This window comes from Bos taurus, chromosome 2, assembly GCF_002263795.3.
Source record: "Bos taurus isolate L1 Dominette 01449 registration number 42190680 breed Hereford chromosome 2, ARS-UCD2.0, whole genome shotgun sequence".
In the NCBI taxonomy this organism is placed as follows: Eukaryota; Metazoa; Chordata; class Mammalia; order Artiodactyla; family Bovidae; genus Bos; species Bos taurus.
The window spans coordinates 51492890-51516590 of record NC_037329.1 but is presented as its reverse complement, the minus strand read 5'-3'; the positions used below and the strand labels follow the sequence as shown (position 1 = coordinate 51516590).

The following is a 23701-nucleotide window of genomic DNA, read 5'->3' as shown; positions in this document are numbered from 1 at the left end:
ATCACCATGGCATGTGAGGACAGGAATGTCTCTAAAGGGCCTTAAACATATTTGGCTGACACATTACCCCTTTCCCCATGACTCATAAAACCACAGTTCCATAAACAAGACAAAACAAAATGATATAAAATTAGCCCTGTGTTTGTGGGTGCTTTGGAAAGGTGGGAGGGTGTTAAGTTACTTGGAGAAACCCAAGGAAGGTTTAAAGGTAGATTTTTAAATAGCAGTTCAGTAAAGAATTCAGGGAACACCAGGAATTGTAGCCAGATATGACTCATAATCATTTGAAGAAATCTTGAGTAGGTTTTGGAATAATTTCTGTTTCTGTTAAGTGTGTGTGTGTGTGTGTGTGTGTGTGTGTGTGTGTGTGTCATTTATATGCAGCAAGGTCAGACACATGAAGAAGGTGGTTTTGTTGGAGGGAAAACAGCAGGAGAAATAAGTCAGTTTGATTTAGAAATAAGAGCCAGGCAGTTCAGAAGGAGCTATGAGGTTCTTTAAGCTGGAGATTTAACCTATCACAGAGAGAATATCCATATTATTTATAATCATGAAACCCAAGTCAGAAAATCAAGAGGCTTCCCATGGTATCTGTTTTTGGGCTGAATATCCTCTCTGTATAATGAACTGCCTAATACTGTCTTACTTTATGGACAGGATCAAGACATTCAAATCCTTCTCCCCATGTCTTTTCACATGTACCTTGTGAGTACTCACCTTAATGTGGCAAGCATTGTCATATTTGCTATGACTACGTGGTCAAGATCAGGATGACTAAATCCTTGCACACAGTCATTTATCTCCACTGCATGAATTGTAGAAGTTTATGTAGAAAAGAGAATATGCTCAAAATATATATGCTTATTAGTAATTTCAGACAGAGAAGGCAAAAGCGCCCCACTCCAGTACTCTTGCCTGGAAAATCTCATGGATGGAGGAGCCTGGTAGGCTGCAGTCCATGGGGTCGCTAAGAGTTGGACAAGACTGAGCGACTTCACTTTCACATATTGGAGAAGGAAATGGCAACCCACTCCAGTGTTCTTGCCTGGAGAATCCCAGGGACGGGGAAGCCTGGTGGGCTGCCGTCTATGGGGTCGCACAGAGTCGGACGCGACTGAAGCAACTTAGCAGTAGCAGTAGCAGCAGTAATTTCAGATGGAAACCAATGATGTATGTAGTCTATTTGTTGTGAACCAAACTTGACTATGTGTGAGCCTCAAGGATTCCTTTGGTTTGTTATTAATTAGAAGGAAGAAGACCCCAGACCCCACTAGTACTGTGAGAGGGAAAAGTGAGATGGGAGGTGGACCAGTAGACAAGCTACCCCAAAGAGAGCTTTCTATATAGAAGTAACAGCTTCTAACACTGTGTCTCTCCTCTCACAAGTGAAAATCACTGTGAGACACTAGTATAGGTCTTGGGGATGAAATGTGAGCAGGGGGAAGGGGGACAGGGCCTATATTGCTTTTCACAATTTACAATAGTTTACTTTTTTGTTTGTATGAAAATTATCACTTTCAAAAATCATTGGGAATCCTCAAATACTCAGTTCAGTTCAGTCTCTCAGTCGTGTTCAACTCTTTGTGACCCCATGAACCGCAGCACACCAGGCATCCCTGTCCATCACCAACTCCCGGAGTTCATCCAAACCCATGTCCATTGAGTTGGTGATGCCATCCAACCATCTAATCTTCTGTCATCCCCTTCTCCTCCTGCCTGCAATCTTTCCCAGCATCAGGGCCTTTTCAAATGAGTCAGCTCTTCACATCAGGTGGCCAAAGTATTGGAGTTTCAGCTTCAACAGTCCTTCCAATGAACACCCAAGACTGATCTGCTTTAGGATGGACTGGATGGATCTCCTTGCAGTCCAAGGAACTCTCAAGAGTCTTCTCCAACACCACAGTTCAAATGCATCAATTCTTCTGCACTCAGCTTTCTTGATAGTCAAACTCTCACATCCGTACATGACCACTGGAAAAACCATGGTCTTGACTAGACAGACCTTTGTTGGCAAAGTAATGTCTCTGCTCAAATACTAGATCACTATATTTGAGGAGTAAATATGAACCAAACTGAAGATACAATATCATCTTCTAAAATAATCTTGATTTGACAATCAGCTTTACTATCATTATTGGAGCAAGTATATAAATATGTTCTTCACACAATTCAGAGAAGCATTTTGGAAGGCTTCTGGATTCTTAAGTTTTCACATTCCTAAGCAAGGATGCAAAAATCCATTTCATCTCGCTTCTCAATTACGCTTTTTAGTGGTGACTTCTTGGAATACATGTTGAAAATAATTCCTATACCATAAAATTTCCATAATTAATTTGCAATGTCTTCCAATGAAGTAGAAAATGGGAATGTGAAGGATGTATTCATGTATTTGACATTCAAGAAGAATGGGAGTAGGAAGTGAAAAGAGTAAAGAAGAATAACAAAGGCTAGTGGATATTTATAGTGTAAACAGAAAGTGAAATAGGCAGAAATATATGAAGAAAAGGAAATTCCCAAGGAAAGGACAAGGTTTATGCTTCAAGATCACACAGCAAGCAAGTACCAGATAATTGATCTAAAACAGTTTCATTATGTTATTATCAAAAAACCTCAAATCTATCCTTAAAAGATACTAAAAACAGGCTCTAATGAGAACAACTTTGTGACTCTTTGATGTAGGACAAATTCAGGAAAGAACCATTGGAGCCCTGCAAGTGAATTTTCCCAAAGCATTATAAAAGACTGCAGTTCTGGGACAGTGCACATTCCTTCTCACGGTCTCTACCTTTTCCCTACTTCCTTTCTGCTGCTGCTTCTTGTTTATGGCTGATCATTTAAGGTTTCGTCCTTTTAATGAATTCTTTAGCTTTTGACTTGCCTGTCACCGCTGAGTTTTATGTCTTTGTTATAAGGCGGTGAGCTTGCTCCACACACAGTCTAAATTGAGCAAAACCCCCTTCAAAAGCCCCCCAAATGATAGTATTGTCCTTTTTAACATACACTTAGAGAATGAAACAATCTGTTTCATCCCTTGTGTTAGAACAGCTGGAATGAAATGAATAGAGGGGATTGAGCAGTTCTGCAAAATCTTTGATAATAGAGAAGTACGAGTGTTCCCATCAGCAGTTGAATGATAATTTATCTGGTATGAGTGATGTAACCAAGTGGTTGTATATTACTGCCCCATTCTTTCTTGTCCCAAGACACCCTTGGAAATGCGATGCTACATCTCAATGGGATTTTCCAGTACAAAAATTCTTTACAAATAACATAATTGTGGATACACACCACTCCTACAGAGGTAAGTATACTGAGGATGTGCCAAAACATTAGGGCAGAAATTCAGTTCCCATGGCACACAAACAGGAATCTAACCATTTGCTGCAATAAATACATTTTTGTGGACTCAAAGATTATACAGTATACATTCTCTATACAATGCAAATTGCTTGTTCATTTATTTTGGAGTAAAACAACCTGAAGATGAAGCAGGAGAGAAAAATATACAGGAATACAGATTTTTTTTTTGCTTCACGGCTGAAATTAGTATATTTCTATTTCTTTCTACTATAGGAAACCTCTAGGTGTGAGTAGTGATGTAAGGAAATAATTGTTGCTACATATTTAAAGTCAAGTTCTTCCTTGATTTTCAGAGACTATGTAAATTAAACAAAATAAATAGCAGCAAAAAAAAAAAAAATCTTCCAATATAAGGTTCAACCAAAATGTTGTTCAGGGAAAAACAGTGGTAAAATAGTTGGAGAAAAAATGAACATAAGTAAATAGTTGGATGTAAAATTTCTAGAAAGAATGTTATATACATAGCAGTTGCATAAACCTGCCTTTAGACATGTGAAGATCTATTATATGCAACACAAAATGAACATAACCTGGATGGGTTTAGAAGGAAAAATTAGAACCAGTGGGTAACACATAGAGGGACAGATACCAACTTAAGAAAGTACATTTTAACTACATCTACTCAACAGTAATGATGGTCAGCATCACTGGGAGTTCTTCAGCAGAGATAGTAGTAAGGAAAGCCAAAAGACTTCTGCCATCATTCCTAAATTTCCTAGATGTGAAAATGAATCTACAATGGTACAATTTATACTTGAGGAAGCTGATTCACTTAGGAGCAACATGAAGAATGAAATATAAATATTCTTTCTTCTTCTATTAAGAAGTGGGAAGTGGGAGGTAAGGAGGGTTGGACCATGGACATGTAGCCTTCACTGGATACTTGTTTTGATCTAGCACTCATTCCTCCCCTCTTTTGGGGGCAAAAGGAAGACTGATTTTTTTTAGGAAAAAACCTCTCATTCTTTCCCTCTCTTGGATAAAAGTCACCCTGGTTTTTAGAAGGAAAAAAACCCCCAGTCTCTCTCTTACTCTTACATCATTCAATTGAGGTTCACATCCCTCAGTTCTAGAAGAAATCTTGACATGGTTTCCTCATTAAAATAATGACTTTCATGGCCACAGTGATTGGTTAAGCAATGAATGTGCAATTCATAACCTGGCCAATAGGGTTAAATGAAGAGTCTCTATGCTACAGTTGTTGAGAGGTTACAGCAAAAGCCTAGTACTTTTGGAAGCCATCTTGGTATCATGACTGAAGAGCCTATATTAAAGTCAACTCAGGCTAAAAGAGCTGATATGGAGGCAAAGTAAAAAAGGGTTAAATTACATGTAAGCTTTTGAAAATGGCAATGTTAAAACTAACTCTACCCCTAGAACATTTATTCTTTGAATTCTTCTCCCCCCAAATGACTGTTGTTCTTAAGGTTATGTGAGTGGGTTTTCTGTTGTGTGTGTGCTGTGATTAGTTGCTCAGTCATGTCCGACATTTGTGACCCCATGGACTGTAGTCCACCAGGCTTCTCTACCCATGGCGATTCTCCAGGCAAGAATACTAGAGTAGGTTGCCACCCCCTCCTCCAGGGGACCTTCCCAACCCAGGGATTGAACCCAGGTCTGGTGCATTACAGGTTGAATCTTTACCATCTGAGCCACCAGGGAAGCCTAAGAATACTGGGTGGGTAGCCTATCCCTTCTCCAGGGGATCTTCCTGACCCAGGAATTGAACTGGGGTCACCTACATTGCAGGTGGATTTTTTAAAAAGCTGAGCTACCAGGGAATGCTACCAAAGTGTTTTGATTACTACAGCAATGTCCAACGAGAAGCATAGTGTCAAGTCCTTGAACAGCCACCAGTCACCAAGGGCCAGGAAAAAAGCAATAACAAATTTGGTCTCACAGTTTCTTTAGCACCCGGTGCTGAATAATATTGGAGAAGGCAATGGCACCCCACTCCAGTACTCTTGCCTGGAAAATCCCATGGACGGAGGAGCCTGGTAGGCTGCAGTCCACGGGGTCTTTAAGAGTTGGACACGACTGAGTGACTTCACTTTGACTTTTCACTTTCATACATTGGAGAAGGCAATGGCAACCCACTCCAGTGTTCTTTCCTGGAGAATCCCAGGGACGGGGGAGCCTGGTGGGCTGCCATCTATGGGTCGCGCAGGGTCGGACATGACTGAAGCCAGTTAGCAGCAGCAGCAGCAGCAGCAGCTGAATAACATACACTACTGATCTAACCAGATTCTCTCTTCACATTATTGATTAAATTTTAATTTTTTTCTCTCAACCTCTGCTAAATAATTTAGTTTTCCCAAACTAATCACATCTGATTTTCTTTATTCCAGATTTCAGTCCATCTTACGTTTTTATAGGCCCAGATATGCAGATGTAATTTGGTGCAATGAAAAAAGTTGATAATTAAATTGATTGAAAATATTTACCTGTTATTGTCTTACTGTATTCCACCCTCTCCATTTCCTTATTCTTGTATTATTTATTATTTTATATTATTATTGAGTTTTGTATTATCTTTGTGTTTCATTTGCATACTCTAAAAAGGGAATTGTTATGAATGCTTACAATGATGTAGTATTTATACAAATACTTTATGTGTATTTTGATATTTGTAAATTTTAAATTCTCCTTAAAATACTTTGGTCAAGCCCCTGGTAAATATTGTTTTTATTTGCAGTGGAATTTAATTCAATCTGATTAGACACAATTTCTAATACATAATGAATCCTTAGGCAGATGTATTTTCTTTCTATTTTGTTTCTGATAGACCGTGCCTTGCATTGAAGAAGACAGCATGATGAGGAAGCTCAAGAAGTAGGAAAACGAAAATTTAGGATGTCAGGATCATGAGGTAGGTAAATGCTATGAGTTTTTTAATTTCTAACCTTTTTAAGATTTATTTTTTACTGAAGCATAGTTGATTTATAATATTGTGTTAGTTTCGTATATAGCAAATTGATTCAGTTATACATATATATGTATATTCTTTTTATATTCTTTTCCATTATGGTTTGTCCTATACAGTAGGACCTTGTTGTTTATACATTCTGTCTATAATAGTTTACATCTGTTAATCCCAAACTCACAATCCATCCACCCCTCACCCCCTCTTCTGTCTTGGTAACCACAAGTCTATTCTGTATATCTGTGAGTATATTCCTATTTCATAAGCAAGTTTGTTTGTGTCATAATTTAGATTCCACACATAACTGTTATCATATGGTATTTGTCTTTCTCTTTCTGAATTCTCTTAGTATGATCATCTCTATGTCCATCCTTTTTGCTGCAAATAGCATTATTTCATTCTTTTGTTTAATTGCTGAGTAGTATTCCACTGTGTATATATAACACATCTTTAGTTATTATTCATTTGTCCATGGACATTTAGGTTGCTTGCATGTCTTGTCTATTGTAAATAGTGTTGCTGTGAACATAATGGGTGCATGTATATTTTTGATTTATAGTTTTTTATGGATGTATGCCCAGGAGTGGATTTGCTGTTCATATGGAGACTCCATTTTTATTTTTTTTTGAGGAACTTCCAAACTGTTTTCCATAGTAGTTATACCACAACTTTTCACTATTGACTGTTGGGAGGAAAAACCTAGGAACTCATCTCTTATGAAATAGTGAAGAAAGGAAATTAGTACCTTTTTATGATTTCAGTGCTTAATTTTTCAATAGTAATACGTGTATGGAAAACAATAATACTTATTCTGAATATTAAAGTTAAAAGACAAGATTGCTGTCACTGTGGGGACTGGCCCAGGTTCCAGCTCATCTAGTCTTATCTGATTAGTCTTAGGGCAGAAGAAAGCAACAGTTTGTGTTTACTTTTAACTTAAAATAATCACCAAAATTAATTACTCTGAAGTTTTGTTGCTTTTAGTGACCAAATGATTCCAAGAGGAGCAGAACTCCTATTTATTTTCCTACTCAATTCCATTTCAAACCTTTTCAGTAAAGAGAGAGTGAGAAGGTCATTTTAGTATTGCAAATGCTTGCTGAGATAAGAATAATTTGTTCATATGGAATTATCCCACATAGGCATCTTTTTCTTTTAAGAGCTACCATGTACTTCAATGGTTTAGAACCTTGTTTATAGAAGGCTTTAAACATGTGTCTTTTCTTGCCTTCATTTAATCATTTGTCAAATATAAATATAACAGCTAGGACCTCTGACTTTGTATAAGAATGCACTAAATCTAGAAAGTTATGGTTGAAGGTTATACCTGCGAGAATGTAAGTGTTCCTTTAGTCTGAGGAACAGTACAGATAACATATGTAAAAGCTGTTAAGTAAAAAGCACACACATTTTTTTTTCTTTATGGTCTCCCTAAACACTTTATTAATACAAAACCAAAGGGCCAACATAAAGATCAACTTGAGGTTTAGAAAAAAGAAATATTACATTTGCATAGTTGAGAGAAGTCTGATTTAGAATTCAGGGACCATGGGATTTAGCCTGCCTTTGACTCTATACTCTATCCTCTGCCAGGAGGCAGTTTAGACCAAAAGTGCTCAGCTTAAATGATTGTGGGAGTCACTGGTCAGGCTTGTTAGAAATACAGATTCCTGGGTGGACCCTGACCTTAGAGATTCTGACTCAGCCAGTCTGGTGGGAGGGCAGGGTGGGTGAGAGGCATGTATTCACATTCCCAGTGAAGCTAATGTGCTGACTCTTGAAAATTCACTGTTATAGACCTCAGTTGTCCTCTTCTATATAATGTAGAGATCTCATTAGGCCTATTGATTATAGACCCCAAAATTAAAGGAGGCAACAATTTCTACTTTTGAAAGGGAAAACAATATCTGATTATAAGTTCCATATGCTAAAATAATAATAAAATTTTAATTTATATTAATAATATAACTATATTTCTCACAAATGTCTTGTAAGAAAATACAGGATGAATATTGGTACTGGGGTCCAGAAATGGTGATAAAAGCTTTGAATGTCTAAATTTATCTAGCTGGATGGCAGGAAAGTTAGGACTAATCTTGTCTTACAACTTAAAGGCCTATATTTGTTCATTTATACCTCACAGCTTTTTGTAAGTGAACCATATTGTCTTACAGCCTGTTATTATTCATGTATTTAGAAGGAGGATTCTGTTTTGCATGGGTCAACATGACCCTTGAACATAGCTCTGTAGCAGAGACAGGTGATAGTTGAAGAAGAAGGAAGAAAAGAAGAAGGAGCAGAAGGGGAAGCAGAAGCAAAGCAAAGCAAAATTAATAATAATAGCATTTTCTGGAACAAGATACTTGTCATCTTTGAAGGTATCAACAGTGCTAAGAAGAGAGCCCCCATCTGCACTCTTAAACAAGACTCCTCAAATCAATTCCTATGGCTTTGTATGTGGTGGGATATGTATATGTGTGTATATACATATATAAATAATATACATGTATGTATATATATAGACACTAACTGAGATGAGACACCAGACACGAACAGTGTTAGCTAAGGTTGCCGTTCTGTACCTTCTGCCTAAACCTTAATTACTGTCCCACACCAACAAGTGTTTGCTCTGACCTCACCTTTAATATTTCAGCTGCTGGAAAATAAATCCCAAAACATTCCTTAAGTTCTTGTTTCATGCTTGTAAGTTAATAATGAGATGCTAAGCCGCAAGGTGGGGGCATTGTTAGTGACAACTAAAATGAAAAACAAAGTGGGAACTGATTGTTTCTATAGGTGTCAATGGGGACCCCTCTGAAGGAATGCCAGGACGTAACTCCAGTTGCTATGTTGTGTTAGGGATTACATCAGCTGGTGTATCTCTAATAAACACCAGACATTTGGTGCATAATGACAATTTAGGCTATCCAATAGGTTGGGTTTCATGAGGCTTTGTTTTATTTCTTTGTTTCAGACATATTTTTATAGACACGTTTCACACAACAGCTTTGCTACTCTTAAATATGAAAACAATTTACAAATGATATTATTTGACTTCCATTCTTTTAGTTGTTATACCTTTAGCCCATTCTTTTTAATCTTGATTTTGGAAAATTAATTTTGAAATGTATTTCTGAATTGTGTACAAGGTAAAAGGAATGATAATACTTATTTTGTAATGGGACTCCCTGACTTATATTTTATAGACCAGTAAAATTAAATAAAAATAAGTACTTACATTGAATTGGCAATTTTCTACTTAATGAAAAGAGCAATGAAAACATAACACCTCTTATTAGTATAATTCTCTAATTTATCAACAAACATTTTTTAGAATAAGTAGAAAAGTATGGCAAACATTTTAAATTAGCTTTATGAAAAATACAAGATAATGTCCTTATTCTTTTTTGTTCAAGATGCACCCCTGAAAACTTGGTTGAGCACCTATTAATGCCAAGAACCCTGTTTTATTTTTTTATCTTTTTATTTTATATTGAGGTATAGTCAATTATGGAGAAGGCAATGGCAACCCACTCCAGGACTCTTGCCTGGAAAATCCCATGGACAGAGGAGCCTGGTAGGCTGCAGTCCATGAGGTCTCGAAGAGTCGGACATGACCGAGCAACTTCACTTTCACTTTCCACTTTCATGCACTGGAGAAGGAAATGGCAACCCACTGCAGTGTTCTTGCCTGGAGAATCCCAGGGACGGGGGAGTCTGGTGGGCTGCCGTCTATGGGGTTGCACAGAGTAGAACACGATTGAAGCTACTTAGTAGCAGCAGCAGCAGCATAGCCAGTTAACAATACTGTGATAGTTTCAGGTAAATGGTGAAGGGACTCAGTCATACATATACATATACATATACATATACATATACATATACATATACATGTATCCATTCTCCCCCAAACTCCCCTCCTGCACAGGCTACCACATAACATTTAGCAGAGTTCTTGCTTGTTGGAAGATTAACCTGTTTTAGAGAGAGAGAGTCAAGTATCTGCTCAGTTGAGGAGGAAGTCATGTGATAGGCATACTTAAATGATGATTTTATATCCAAAGCAGCAGTATTTTAGGGTACTTGGGAAAAAATGATGTGCTTAGTGACTAAGGCTCTTAGAAATCTCAACACTTCCCTCAATATTGACTAACTAGTATGCATGGGTCTGGCCAATAGCTCAATCTTTTCTCATCAAATCTTTAAAGGCTTATTAAGTATTCTATCACCATGAACATTTTGAGAATTTTATGCTCCATGAATTATCATAATATTAGTAGGAAAATGAGATTTGTCTTTAAAAACTTTACTTTGCTGTAAATAATTTGCTTGCATTCTGTCATATGATATGAGTGCTTTTCATGTCAGAAGAAAAAGTGGCACGTATTCAGACTGTATATAGATTTTGGCCCGTGAAGTTGCATAATCTGGTAGAACCCTGTGTGTTCAGTAAAGCACAGGCTGGTGGGCCCCTACTTGATCAGGACCAGAATAGGTAGACATCATGGCCTCTTGCCTGTAGGCTGTATATCTTGGCCTTAAACACCCTGCCAGGCTGGGTCTGATAGTGAAAGCCTGCAGATGGTCAGCAGGAGAGTAAGGTCTGGGATCTGCTCCTTTGCTGTGGTTCTCTAGGCTCAGCAGCAAAGGTAGGACACAATCACTTCACGGGCCGGGTGCAGAGCTTACTGTGTCCATCTTGAATAAAGACCTTTTGGAATTTATTTCAGGTTTCCAAGGAAGAAGCTATGTAGCCCCATTTGGAGTAGGAACTCTGCTGGTTGACTGGCAGTGAACTGGAGTCAGAGTTGAGGGGTTGGCATTACATTGTTGTTTTACATGTATTGAATTCATCTATCTTATTGTGGACTAATTGTGCCCTAAAAGGCTAGCATGTTGTTCATACTAGCTGTATGACAGCTGCACTAATCATATGTATGTTTATAAACTGATGGGAAAAATTCTGTTGGATTCAAAATTATTAAAAGAAATTTCACCATTTATGAGTAACCTTTATCAATAAAGGTTACCAATGTCAATAATCTTTAAGATTCACTAATCCTAATTTTTTAACTGTTTTAATTTTTAAATGATTTTAAATGTTGATTTTAAAGTTGTAACATCTGTCAATGATATATATATATATATATATATATATTTTTTTTTTTTTACTAGTGATGACTATTAGTGGTTTGAAGATGCTATTCATTGAAGTGTCTAAGGCTGGGATGTGCTTATATCATTTTAGGTATGGATGTGATATAAAGTTTTAGACATGCACCCTAGTATTCCTGGGCAGAGGTGGAAGTTCTGGCTACCTTCTGGTTTTCTACTGATACCACTTAGACACCATGTGATTTCAAAACCCTGTGAGTGTGAATGGAGGTTAAGCCAGGGAACTGGAACTACTTTCTCAAGCTGGTAGTGACGCAGTGTGCCCCTTATTCTCTTGCTGGAGTGGGTATGAGAGGAAGTTGTCAGAAATAAAATATTTAAATAATATCCAGAGTTTCATAACTTGATAACCCAAAATCCAAATTCAATAAAAACCTAGTCCTATCAAGGTCCAGGTGAATCTTAGAATGAAAAAATACAACCAATAAATGCCAGTTCCAAGAAGACAGAGATGTTAGAATTATTTGATAAAGATTTTAAAGCAGCCATCATAAAATACTTAAATGACCAGTTGATCTTTGACCAATAATACACAGATCAAATGAATTTGAAAATCCTAGTAAAGAGAAAGAAAATTTCAGCATATAAATAGAACACAAAAGAAAAACCAAATGGAAATTTAGACTTGAAAAATTAAAAAAGTGAAAGGGTTCAACAGTAGGAAAGAGGGAATAGAAGAAAGAATGTAGACATTAAAATGTTCCCAATTTGAAAAATGAAGAGAAAATAGATTGGGAGGAAAAATCAAAGAGACTTAATCCCTTTAGGACTATATCTAAAGATCTAACAGTCATTTATGGAGTGTTAGAAGGATAAGGAGAATAGGGCAGGGCAGAAAAGTAAATTGTATGCTGGGCTAAAAAACAATCTTAATAATGTTAAAAGAATTGAAATTATACAAAATTTGTTCTCTGACCAAATGAAATGAAGCTAGAAGTCAAAACCAGAAAATAACAGGAAATTCTCAAGAGGGAGGTGATAAATGTATAATTATGGCTGATTTTGGAGAAGACAATGGCACCCCACTCCAGTACTCTTGCCTGGAGAATCCCATGGACAGAGGAGCCTGGTAGGCTACAGTCCATGGGGTTGCTAAGAGTCGGGCATGACTGAGTGACTTCACTTTGACTTTTCACTTTCATGCATTGGAGAAGGAAATGGCAACCCACTCCAGTGTTCTTGCCTGGAGAATCCCAGGGATGGGGGAGCCTGGTGGGCTGCCGTCTATGGGGTCGCGCAGAGTCGGACACAACTGAAATGACTTAGCAGCAGCAGCAGCAGCAGCAGCATGGTTGATTTGCATTGTTGTACAGCAGAAATCAGTACAACATTGTAAAGCAATTTTTCTCTAGTTAAAAAAAAGAAAAACAGGAAGTTCTAAAATAACTAGAAACTAAACAGTAGACCTTTAAATAATTTATGGGTCAAAAAGAAAGCCTCAAAATTAAAAACATATCAAACTGAATAAAAATGAAAATATAATATGCCAAGCGTTTATGTGACACAGCTAAACCAGTAATGAGAGGGAAATTTCTAGCACTAAATACTTACATGAGAAAAGAAGCAAAGTTTCAAATCAATAATTTCATCTCCTACTTAAGAATTCAGAAAGAAAAGATCAAACATAATTATAGCAACCAGATAGAAGGAAATAATAAAAATAAGAGCAGAAATAAATGAAACAGAAAGGAGAAAAACAATGAAGTAAAAACTTTTTTTTTGCAAAGATCAATAAAATTTACCAACTGACAAAGAAAAAAGACAAAATTTACCAATATCTTTAATGAACAAGGGATTTCACTACAGACCCTACAGACATCAAAAGAAAAAATAATACAATGTTTATAACGAACCTACTCAGATAAATTTGGCAGTTTAGATGAAACAGACCAATATCTTGAAAGCACAAACTACCACAAATTACCAAATGTGAAATAGATAATTTGGGTAGTCCTACATGGCATCTGGTCCCATCACTTCATGGGAAATAGATGGGGAAACAGTGTCAGACTTTATTTTTGGGGGCTCCAAAATCATTGCAGATGGTGACTGCAGCCATGAAATTAAAAGACGCTTACTCCTTGGAAGAAGTTATGACCAACCTAGATAGCATATTGAAAAGCAGAGACATCACTTTGCCAACAAAGGTTCGTCTAGTCAAGGCTATGGTTTTTCCAGTGGTCGTGTATGGATGTGAGAGTTGGACTGTTGTTGGAGAAGACTCTTGAGAGTCCCTTGCACTGCAAGGAGATCCAACCAGTCCATTCTGAAGATCAGCCCTGGGATTTCTTTGGAAGGAATGATGCTAAAGCTGAAACTCCAGTCCTTTGGCCACCTCATGCGAAGAGTTGACTCATTGGAAAAGACTCTGATGCTGGGAGGGATTGGAGGCAGGAGAAGGGGACGACAGAGGATGAGATGATCTGGATGGCATTGCTGACTTGATGGACGTGAGTCTGAGTGAACTCCAGGAGTTGGTGATGGACAGGGAGGCCTGGCATGCTGTGATTCATGGGGCTGCAAAGAGTCGGATACGACTAAGCAACTGAACTGAACTGAACTGAACTGACAACTATTAAGAAAATTGAGCTCATAATTTTAAAACTCATAAAGGAGAAATTCCCAGGCCTAAATCATTTCACTGGGGAATTCCATTGAATTTTATAAAAGAATTAATATAAATTATATATAATTTCTTTCAGAAAAGAGAAGACATGGAATATATGCTTCTTTATTTTATTAAGCTAGTATTGCACTAATATTAATACCAAGACTAGATAAAGACAATAAAGAAAAAGAAAACTATGGTCTGATATCCCTCGTGGGCCAGACACAAAAATTTTTAATATTATGTTAGCAAATAGGATTAGGTAATATATAAAAATAATCATATGCCATGACTAAGTGGAGTTTATTACAGTGATGTGAGATTCCTTCAATATTAAAAAACTACGAATATAATCCACTGTATTAACCGGCCAAAGTAGAAAAAGGATATGATTATATCATTGATACAGAAAGACATTTGACAGAATTCAATACCCATTCATGAAAAACTCTAAGAAAAATAGGAATTGAGGAAATTTTTTCAATTTGATAAAGAGCTCCTATTAAAAAAATCTTACAGTCAGTATTAAGGATGAAGAATTAGAATGCTTTCCCCCTGCAGTCAGGAGCAAAGCAGGCGTATCTGCTGTCACTATCTTATAATATAGTGCTGGAAGTCCTAGCCAGGGCAGTAAGGTTAGCAAAGGAAATAAAATAAATGGCACACAGTTTGAAAAGGAAGAAAAAAAACTCTATGTGCAGATAACATGATTGTCTACATAGAAAATTCCTAAGATTCTTCTTAACAATTCCTAGAAAATAAGAGAGTTCAGCAAGTTTGCAGGATACAATATAAGCATCCAAAAGGAATTGTCTTTCTACATGCTGACAGTGAACACATTGGACACCAAAAGTGAAAATATAATGGCACACTTGTTCAAAAAAAGAGAAATATTTAGGTATGAACCTAAAACCGTATGGATAGGACTTCTATGCTGAAAAATATGACATACTGCTGTAAGAAACCAAAGATCTAAATAAATAGATAAACTGTGTTCATGGATTGGAAGACTCAACATAGTAGAGATTTCAAGTATATTCAAATTTATAAGTAGGTTTACTGCAATTGTTATTAAAATGCCAAATTATTTTGTACATACAGAGAAGAGTATTGTGAAATTTGCAACAAAAGCCAAAGGAGTCAGGATAGTTAACACAATTCTTTATAAAAAGAGTGAAAAGGGAGGAATCAGTCTACCCAATTTTAAGAATTATATATAGCTAAATTATATATATATATATATTATATAATATAATATATATATAATATAATATATATATATATAGCTAAAGCATTCAAGACTATGTGGCATTGGTGATGATACACATAGATCAACGGAATACAATAAGGAAGCCATAATTAGATCCACACAAGTATGCTTAACTGAATTTTTAAAAAATACAAAAGCAATTTAATGGAGGAAGGATAGCCTTTTCAACAAAATATGCTGGAGCAATTGAACAATCATTGGCAAAAATATAACCTTGACCAAGACCTATTATCTAAAATAAAAATTACTTCAAAATGAATTATTGACTTAAAGGTAAACATAAATTATAAAACTTTTGAAAAAATTATAGGTGAAAAATATTTAGGGTCTAACAGCATGATCCTTAGAAGAAAAATTGAATTAATTGTGTTTCATCAAAATTAAAACCTTTGGCTCTGCAAAAGATGCTTTTAAGACAATGAGAAAACAAGCTACAGACTTGGAGAAAATATTTACAAATCATATATCCTACCAAACTATACTATCTAGAACATGTAAAGAGCTCTGAAAGTTTAACCATAAAATCTCAAACAATACAATTAGAAAATAGGCAAAAGGCTTGAGCATACATTTCACTGAAGAGGATATATAGGGGGCAAATAAATTCATTCAGTAAGTTCAACATAACTGGTCATTAAGGCAATGAAAATTAAAAATGTAAGATATCACCACGTATCTACCAGAATGATTAAAGTTAAAAAATAGTCATAAAACTAAATGCTCATAAAGATGAGGAGAAATTGGATCATTCATATGTTGCTGGCAAGAATGAAAAATTGTTCAGGCACTTTATAAAAAAGTTTCTCAGTATAAGGAATTTAAACATGCAAACACCATACAACCCAGTAATTGCACTTCAGAGCATTTATCCCTGAGAAATAAAAGCTCATATTCACACAGTAACCTCTATACAAATATCCAAAGGATTTTTATTCATAATAACCAAATACTGGAAACAACCAAGATGGTCTTCAGTGGATGAATGACTAAACAGTCTTAGGTATGTGGAATACTACTCAGAAATTACAAAGGAATGAACCATTGACACACAGAACAACTTGGGTGAATCTCCAGAGAGTTACACAGTGAAAAATGACAATCTCCAGAACTTACATACTGAATGATCTCATACACATAACCTTCTTGAAATGACAAAATTATACAAATAGAAAATAGACTAGTGGTTGCCTCAGTTTAAGAATGAGGGAGGCACGGAGACTATAGAGAGAAACTTGAGTTGTTTGGGCAGTGACAGAAGTGTGCTGGCTGTATCAGTGTCAATATCCTGATTGTGGTATGGTACTATGGTTTTGCAAGATGATACCACTGGGGAAAACAGAGTAAAGGAAACACGGAATCTGTGTATTATTACTTACAACTCCATGTGCATCTATAATTTTTTTCAGAAACAGCAACAAAAAGTTTAATTAAAGTATAGAAACAAGCTCAACTTTCTCTTAAATATTTTATAAAATATAATCCAGAAGTTTAAAAATTCATTTTTAATAATCCCTTAATATTTGAGATTTGTTCTTATCACAGGTGTTTAACATGAGGGAAAGTATGATTAACTATTTTCTATAAACCCAAACTGAATATCCACCAGGCTTATGCCAATTTACCAGGATATATGTTTCAAAGAAAGGAAGATTTTTAGGATAGAGGGAATTGCACAAAAAAACAAAAAATATATTTTTTTAAATCACTGTTTTCCAACCTCCAATGAGTATAGTACATTTTCCTGCTGACTTGTCATATGAGACCAAGAAGCTATATTCTTGTTCAATCTCATGAAATTAGAAAAATAAACATCCAAATTAAGTGTGAAACATAAATTATTCTGAAAACAAACAAGAAAAGCAATATTAAAATGACAGGGTCATCAAGGGAAATTCAAATCCAGGACACAACTGTGTAAATCCTTAGAAAGTGAAAAGCAGCAACATTCATGTAAAGAGGGAAAGGATTGCATTAAAAGAGAATGCTCAATGAAAAAAAGACTATATTTTTATTTAGAGGAGTCCATTTCAAGCTATTTTAATTACTGTTTAAACATATCTTTAAGGAGCAACTTTCATTGACATTATAGATGACAAAGTGAAATTTTTCTTTATTTTGCATGTCTTTTAACTACAGGATGTATAAAATGAATATGCTGTTACCTAATGTAGTCAAAGTAGAGATTACTCATTCATTCATTCACTAATTCAACAACATTGTATTGTTTCCCTGCTATGTGAGAGACATTAGTTCAAAATTAAGGAGGTATAATCCTCAATTTTCATGTATTTGAAATTCTGCCTGGGATACTAGATATCAAATATAAACCATTATCACAGGAAAATGTATCAAGAGAGATATACCTAAAGCTCAAGCAAAGCACAAAGAGGCCCCTAGTCATAGGATGCACATGGAAATTAAGTTTTTGGGACTATAAGAGTTAATCTACTGGGGAAAAAAAGATGATGATGGCTACAGTGGTGATGGATGGTGAGAAGTTACTGGCATTGCAAGCAGAAGAAACCATATGAAACATCTGTGGTTTTTCAGTCACTCAGTCATGCCCCTACTCTTTTATGACCCAATGGACTATAGCCTGCCAGGCTCCTCTGTCCCTGGGATTTCCCAATGAAGAATACTTGAATGCGTTGCCATTTCCTTCTGCAGAGGATCATCCCAACCTTGGGATTGAACCCAAAATGTCTCCTGCATTGGCAGGCGGGTTCTTTACCACCAGTCCACCAAGGAAGCCCCATATAAGACATAGTTGTCTGCAAAAGCTTGAAACATTCTAAAATTTAAATGATTTAGGTTGGGCAAGAGGGTATATTTTGGTGGCCAGAAGGAGGTGTTGGAGGTGAAATGGGCATAAAGCACAAAGAGTCTGTGTGATAAACTATACTATAATATAATATAAACAAAGGTTTATATTATAAAGCATAAGAATGAATTGAAGGATATAAAATTGAGAGGACTGATATGAACTCGTAGGCATTTCAGAAAGATATCCCCGTTCTCAAGCAGAATGGCAATGGTGTTAGAATATCACAGAGTTGGTAAGAAAGGCAGTGAAGAGTCTATTTTAGTAATGTTCTCCTGTATCTAATATTTGTGGTTAATAAGAAATTATTAATTATGAAATTGTGCCGGTCATTCTCATATCCATTTTGTGTCTTTCTCCTCCTCTGCTCTATGAAAATGTGACTGATCTCTGCAAAATATTACCTTTCCCAGCCTCCTCTGTCCACTGGGCTTGCAGTGAAGCTTGGCTAATTAAATTTACTGGTGGGAGACTGGAGGACAAGAACTAAAGAGAAGTCAGTCTCCAAACATTTCATTTTAGTATAGTTTAGGACCCAGTGTACTTTTCTTTTTTGTTGTTTTAAAAAATGCCCCAAGGCAATGGCACCCCACTCCAGTACTCTTGCCTGGAAAATCCCACGGATGGAGGAGCCTGGTAGGCTGCAGTCCATGGGGTCACTAAGAGTCCGACACAACTAAGCGACTTCACTTTCACTTTCACTTTCCTGCATTGGAGAAGGAAATGGCAACCCACTCCAGTGTTCTTGCCTGGAGAATCCCAGGGACGGGGGAGCCTGGTGGGCTGCCGTCTATGGGGTCGCATAGAGTCGGACACGACAGAAGCAGCTTAGCAGCAGCAGCAGCATGATAAGATACCTCCAAGTTCAGTTCAGTTCAGTTGTGTCTGACTCTTTGAGATGCCATGAACTGCAGCACGCCAGCCTCCCTGTCCATCACCACTGCCGGAGTCTACACAAACCCACGTCCATTGAGTTGGTGATGCCATCCAACCATCTCATCCTCTGTCATTCCCTTCTCCTCCTGCCTTCAATCTTTCCCAGCATCAGGGTCTTTTCAAATGAGTCAGCTCTTCGCATCAGGTGGAGTTTCAGCTTCAACATCAGTCCTTCCAATGAACACCCAGGACTGATCTGCTTTAATATGGACTCGTTGGATTTCCTTGCAGTCCAAGGGACTCTCAAGAGTCTTTTCCAACACCTCAGTTCAAAAGCGTCAATTCTTCGGTGCTCAGTTTTCTTTATACTCCAACTCTCACATCCAAAAATGACCACTGGAAAAACCATAGCCTTGACTAGATGGACCTTTGTGGACAAAGTAATGTCTCTGCTTTTGAATATGCTATCTAGGTTGGTCATAACTTTCCTTCCAAGGAGTAAGCATCTTTTAATTTCATGGCTGCAGTCACCATCTGCAGTGATTTTGGAGCCCAGAAAAATAAAGTCAGCCACTGTTTCCACTGTTTCCTCATCTATTTGCCATGAAGTGATGGGACTGGATGCCATGATCTTAGTTTTCTGAATGTTGAGCTTTAACCCAACTTTTTCACTCTCCTCTTTCACTTTCATCAAGAGGCCCTTTATTGTTCTTCATTTTCTGCCATAAGGATGGTATCATCTGCATATCTGAGGTTATTGATATTTCTCCCGGCAATCTTGATTTCACCTTGTGCTTCTTCCAGCCCAGCGTTTCTCATGATGTACCCTGCATATAAGTTAAATAAGCAGGGTAACAATATACAGCCTTGACATACTCCTTTTCCTATTTGAAACCAGTCTGTTGTCCCATCTCCAGCTTTAACTGTTGCTTCCTGACCTGCATATAGGTTTATCAAAAGGCAGGTCAAGTGGTCTGGTATTCCCATCTCCTGAATTTAGTTGGTGATGCCTCTGTTGTCAGAGGATGAGATGGTTGGATGGCATCACTGACTCAATGGAAATGAGTTTGGGTAAAGTCCGGAAGTTGGTGATGGACAGGTAGACTTGGCATGCTGCAGTTCATAAGGTCGAAAAGAGTCAGACACGACTGAGTGACTGAACTGAACTCAACCTTCCTGATGCAAGTGAGTGTAATCCAAGGCAAATATTCAATATATGGATGACTTTTTCATATTAAAATTTAAGGAGGAATTTCTTGTTATTAAACCTCCACACTCTCACCTCCAGAAAACCCTTGCTCATTGGAATTCTGTGTTTTCCAGTTTATATATATTGGTAATACTCTTCTAAGTATTTTTTGCTCTGGATCTATAAATTTGTGACTAGGCTCTGATACCAAAGCTTTTATGCTGCTCCCAGTCCACATCATTAGTTCTAGAACCCTTGTTAATTATTAGGTTCCCTGGATGCCTACATCTTTCCTATCAGATATACACTGATACAAGAAATATAGAAATAGGGCCCATAACAGGCATACAGAGAGAAATACCAGGACACTAGGAATCTTATGATGGTCAGTGATGCAATGGAGACAAAACTTTGAGATGCTTTCAACTCTAGCCCTGAGAATAAACTGAATCATGGTTTGAGCTAATTAAAACAAAGCCTATGAACCTCCCCCCACCCCACCTTTTTTTTTTGATCAGCTGATAGTTTCACCTGAGCCCTAAGAATATTTTATTTTATTACTCAAGAGGCAGGTCAGGTGGCCTGGTATTCCCATCTCTTTCAGAATTTTCCACAGTTTGTTGTGATCCACACAGTAAAAGGCTTTGGCATAGTCAATAAAGTAGAAATAAATGTTTTTCAGGATCTCTTTTGCTTTTTCAATGATCCAGCGGATGTTGGCAATTTCATCTCTGGTTCCTCTGCCTTTTCTAAAACCAGCTTGCACATCTGGAAGTTCATGGTTCACGTACTGTTGAAGCCTGGCTTGAAGAATTTTGAGCATTACTTTACTAGCATGTGAAATGAATGCAATTATGTGGTAGTTTGAGCATTCTTTGGTATTGGCTTTCTTTGAGTTTAGAATGAAAACTGACCTTTATTCCAGTCCTGTGGCCACTGCTGAGTTTTCCAAATTTGCTGGCATATTGAGTGCAGCACTTTCACAGCATCATCTTTTAGGATTGGAAATAGCTCAACCGGAATTCCATCACCTCCACTAGCTTTGTTCGTAGTGCTTCCTAAGGCCCACTTGTCTTCGCATTCCAGGATGTCTGGCTCTAGATGAGTGATCATACTATCTTGATTATTTGGATTGTGAAGATCTTTTTTGTACAGTTCTTCTGTGTATTCTTGCTACCTCTTCTTGATATCTTCTGCTTCTGTTAGGTCCATATCATTTCTGTCCTTTATTGTGCCCATCTTTGCATGACACGGAGAAGGCAATGGCACCCCACTCCAGTACTCTTGCCTGGAAAATCCCATGGATGGAGGAGCCTGGTGGGCTGCAGTCCATGGGGTCACTAAGAGTCAGACACGACTGAGCGACTTCACTTTCACCTTTCACTTTCATGCATTGGAGAAGGAAATGGCAACCCACTCCAGTGTTCTTGCCTGGAGAATCCCAGGGACGGGGGAGCCTGGTGGGCTGCCATCTATGTGGTCACACAGAGTCGGACACGACTGAAGCGACTTAGCAGCAGTAGCAGTTGCATGACATGTTCCCTTGGTATCTCTAATTTTGTTGAAGAGATCTCTAGTCTTTCCCATTCTCTTCTTTTCTTCTATTTCTTTGCACTGATCACTGAGGAAGGCTTTCTTCTTTCTCCTTTCTATTCTTTGGAACTCTGCATTCAAATGGGTATATCTTTCCTTTTTTCCTTTGCTTTTTGCTCCTCTTCTTTTCACAGAAAGGTAAATCATGTATAGTAGAGGAAAAGGACCTGGAGAGAATACCCACATTTCTGCTGTGACATAAAAGAGAAAATCATTATAGTAACACGAGCAATAGGGGAAAACCACCTATAACAACATACTCCACTTCTTTTTAATGTCGGGAGGCTTATAGTGCTTGGCACACTCAATAAATAATAATGTACAATAAATTGGTTTAATGAATGAATGCAACATAAATTACAAAGTATATTTTAGTAGCCCTTGAATAAAGCATAAGTTTTAAGACTTGTAGCTGGAAATAAAGCATTCTTTTAGTTATCCTTAAATCCAAGTCATTTCAAGCATGTACACTGAGATAAAAATTATTTATATTATTTTCTATTTTTTTTCTTGGGTTTATACAAGAAGTCAAATTTTATAGGTACCTCAAGTGAGTCCAATAAAATTTTTGCCCTTGAAATGGTGAAGACCTAAAGTGTAAACCTCCTGCAAGATGCAATATTGATATCTTCATTCCCTTCTCAAGGTATGAAATTAAGCCTTCTTTTATTTTAGTGATGAAAATGTTAGATCTAGGGTTAGGAAGGGTAAACTTGAATTTTCTTAATAATAAAAAATTCAAAGTACCATTGGCAAAACTTCAATATCCTTCCAAAAAAAATGAAACACAATAGATAGAATATTCCAGTGGGCAGATGTTAACTTAAAGTGTGCATTGTTTGGAAAAGGAGTTAATTAACAACTTATTAATTGGATAGAAAATCTGAAACTGTTGTACTTCTAGCAAATACATAATTTTCTTCAAGTATTATTAAAGCGTTTTTGTTGTACCTATTAAAGATTCTTGTCTCTAAGTTAATTTCATTATGCTAATAAGCTATCATCGTTACAGAACCTAAGCTTTGATCCATGTTAATTGTCGTGATCTTCAAAGACAAAGTCACCACTTACTTTAAATGAATTTTACATCTTTTTAAAGAATCACACGGAAATTAGGGGAAGTAATTAATTTTTTATTATGTGTCTCAATATTTTTAAGGGAGGAAGTCAATGGTATTGGCTAGAATTCATTTTAACATTTAACTAGGGAAAACAGCATGAGGCAAAAAAAACCGTTCAGATGCAAAAGATTAAAGAAAATTTGAAACTGGGACCTAATTTGTCTTGATAAACTTTGGTATTTAATATGCTTCTTTTGTTCTCAGTGTGAAACTGCAGGGTTTTGATTTGTAAAAACTTTTTGAAGAATTAATTCTTTCTAATTTTTATTCATTCCTTTGCCTTTCTTTTACAGTAAGACAGACAAGTTGACCTTCAAACCATAACACTTTTAAATATCTATGAACTTACAAGGTTAAACCTATTAGTGATCTGATATTAGCTATTGTACACTAACAGAGTATGTTTCTTCTGAAGCAGATTAGACCTAGCTGTTCCTATATAATAACTAGTTATTTGAACCTTAAGGGGTATAAGCAAATAATGTTATTAAATTATTTGCCTTTCTCTTTGTAACAAGAAAAGGTCAAGTATAGAAATATTAATGCCTTCATTTTAGAAAATATTTTTTTTGTATGAAGATAAAATACCCTTTAAGAACATATCTGAAGTGGAAAATTACTGATTTTGCCTTTGTTGTAACCAGAGTGATGGGCAGGTTAGAGACATTCTTTAAGTCCCTGTCAAACTAGATACAAAAAAGGATTAAAAAAAAACAAGAAGGTAAAGCATAATAGAACACATTTTTTTTTTCCTTAAACATTCAG

The 23701-nt window shown here is 36.7% G+C and overlaps 1 long non-coding RNA gene across 2 annotated transcripts in view; it reads left to right on the top strand.

Annotated features, from left to right (window-relative positions):
* Window positions 1–23701, top strand: part of LOC104971220 (uncharacterized) — a 287688-nt gene that overhangs the window by 113741 nt on the left and 150246 nt on the right. For both annotated transcript variants that reach the window (XR_001502271.3, XR_009491649.1), the window contains exon 3: window positions 6146–6229. This is a non-coding gene — a long non-coding RNA (uncharacterized lncRNA). The remainder of the gene's footprint in view (window positions 1–6145; window positions 6230–23701) is intronic.